Genomic DNA, 3,086 nt, shown 5'->3' with positions numbered 1-3,086 from the left:
GGGTAGCTCCCTACATTCTACCGTGTCAAGAGTCTGGGATTTCAATTGATGTTAATGAACAATGAACAAGGTATAGTGCGGATACTAGTGGTGGGAAGCTACATTATACCGTGCCAGAAACTTTACATTTGTGGATTATACACAGTGGTGGAATTGTTTTTCTTTAGTTGGAACTACTCGTTCATAGGAAACTTTTGTTGTCTGATGGTGAAAAACGTATTACCAAGTGGATATATTAACATGGAAACAATACATGTTATAATTACAAAACAGGAGGGTATGTTCTAATCAGAGTGGTTTCAATTACTCATAACTCAGTGAATGAATTCTATGGCCCTAACTTGTGTATTTGCTTTGAATAGGGAGCTGATAACTCATGATAGTACTTGGTACTAGAATAAGAGGAGAGCGGTGAATGCAAAAGGACACAGGTGAATATTTTGACTAGTTAGGATAGCGAGAATGAAATGAGAGTAGGATTATCGAAAGTGTTGTAATCCTGTGTGTTTTCTCATTTCAGCCGTCCCTTCCCAGCTGTCCCCTTCCTTCCCCTCCTGTTTATTATTTTTTCTCACATTTTCCCTTACCTGATCACTCGAACACCCTGTGTTGTACTGGGGGTGTTGGTGCGGTCTGGAGGTGGGACCCATATTGCATCAATCGAATCCTGCGGAGCTCAACCCTGACAATTTTAGCCTGTCATAATGGGCTCCCCTCCTCAGGCCAACAAGTCACTTAAGAGCCTTGGAGAACTGATTGATGTAAATCTGTTTATGACACCCCACTTAGGGGCTGTTCTCATCCTGCCTATTACAATTCTGCAAAATCAGAAAAATTAGCAAAGGTCTCTCCTTCGAGGCACTCACTCAGGTTATCATTGCATTAGTCATCTCAAGGTTAGACTATGCTAACTCCCTTTACTTGGGTCTTCCTAAGGGCCTGAACCACAGACTACAATTAGAAATAAATCAGACCCAACAACTCCAGAATTGCCACATCAATCCCCTGTTGAGGTAGAACATCACTCTATCTTTAAGGCTGTCTGCATTATTTTTAAATCACTACAGAACTGTAGACCTGTTTCATCTCTGCTCCTATTCAACAATACATTCCTACGTGCAACTTAATGTCTATGAGCTCAAACATTTCTCACCACCCCCTCAGACACTTGGAGGCTCCAGCTTCTCGATACCTGCCCCTCATTTGAAACACCCTCCCACCTGATATCAGGTCTGCCCTCTGGGATCCCAAATTGAGGAAACTCCGAAAGACCTGACTTTTCAGGCTAGCACATGATTAAAGTGTATGTCACATGCAATGTTTCTATCACCCAAGGGCCATGAAAACACACAGTGTATGTACACTCCACAAACAAGAGTAACATAACATAACATAGGTCAAATAACACTAATCTAAATGAGACTTCAATTCAACAAATGTTACTCATAACCAAGTGGCCTGATTATAATTTGCTACATTATGAAACCACCTTAACCATGAGTACTTTAAAGTTGATGTTTTACGATTGTGTTTAACTCTATGTATGAGGGCACGTTTTCCTCTGAAATGGAAGTTAACCTTTCTCAATAGGGCACAGCAGCTGGCTGCATCAGAACACGTTGCTACAAGTTCATACAATGCTGTTTGGATAGACCACTGAAAAAGGTTTGCTGCCGCATAAAAGATCCTGGAGAGAGTCTCATTGTTCTCGAAAGATTTTTTAAAGATTAAAATTGAAGCTAATTTTGAAGAGTTTATGGATATATTAAACTCCCCAATCGATTAAGGGCATCAATATATAATTTACATTGGGAGTGGTGCAAATTGCTAGTTTTATATGTGTTTGGTCTAAAGGTAAAGTAAAGTGCTCCAGGAGAAGAAGTTTCGAAAATTCAAACGTGACACAATCAATTACAAGCTGAACGGGGCTTACACCTGGGCAGAGGTGTATGCCCAACGACGGTTTACCCGTAAACCTAACACATCATCAGAAGAGAGCAATGCAACTGAAAAAGACACCGACAGAGCACGATTACCTTTTAAAAAAACACAACGAAGTGTTGATGAGCAAATAAGTACAAAAGCAGGACCTTCGATACATTCAATTTCTTTTTTATCCTAGGCACCGGACCTGGACCAACCTCCAGATACAAATGCAGAGGCAGGAAGCAAAAATCCTGGCGAGGACAAAGTAAAGGACAAAGACAAAGAGAAAGGGAAGAAATGATTGTGGAGCCAGGGGAAACTCTCGTAATTAACATATGCTCCAAAACACTTTCACCAAAGGAAACCGTCATTCTTAATAAAGGCATATCTTTTGTTCCCACATTTTCGGGATCTCGATTTGAGGATGAAATTTAATTCTACAAATTCATGTGAGTGCTAAGGCTTAGGAATTCTTTTGAAAACGTTTCCCAAGCCAAGATATTTCAGAAGAGAAAAAGGGCATGTTTAAACCCAAGAGTACCTTTGTAATCGTGATATCCTCGGGATCGGGTAACCTCCACACACTCTGGTACACCACCACAAGAATGGAGAATAGACGAGGATTGATAAGGAGACCAGCTGTTTATTAATACTACACAAGGTATGGGTACGGTAGATGTTCCAACCGTCCTCTGCACGAACGCCAGTCCAGGCACTCACCAACAGAGGACACCGTGCTAAGTAATGGCCGACAATGCCAATCGATTAAAGATACAAGCTGGTTACCGTCGTCCTCCGCACTCGTGTCAGTCCTGACACGCTCCAACGGAGGGCAAAGCAACACAAAGGATAAAGGAAAGCCAGTAAAGTTCTTCCTACTCGTTAACCCTCGAGCGGGGACTAGCAAAGGTCTGAATGTGGACTGAGTCCCACATGCTCGATAACCCTCGAGCGGGGACTGGCAAATGTCTGGGGTGGGACTGAGACCCGCACGCTCGATAACGCTCGAGCGGGGACTGGCAAGAGTCTGTGAAGGGACGAAGTCCCACACGCTCGATAACCCTCGAGCGCGGACTGGCAAGAGTCTGTGAAGGGACGATGTCCCACGCGCTCGATAACCCTCGAGTGGGGACTGGCAAGGGTCTGTGGAGGGACGGAGT

Source organism: Lissotriton helveticus, chromosome 4_1 (assembly GCF_964261635.1).
Source record: "Lissotriton helveticus chromosome 4_1, aLisHel1.1, whole genome shotgun sequence".
NCBI classification, from domain to species: Eukaryota; Metazoa; Chordata; class Amphibia; order Caudata; family Salamandridae; genus Lissotriton; species Lissotriton helveticus.
This window is presented reverse-complemented; position numbering follows the sequence as displayed.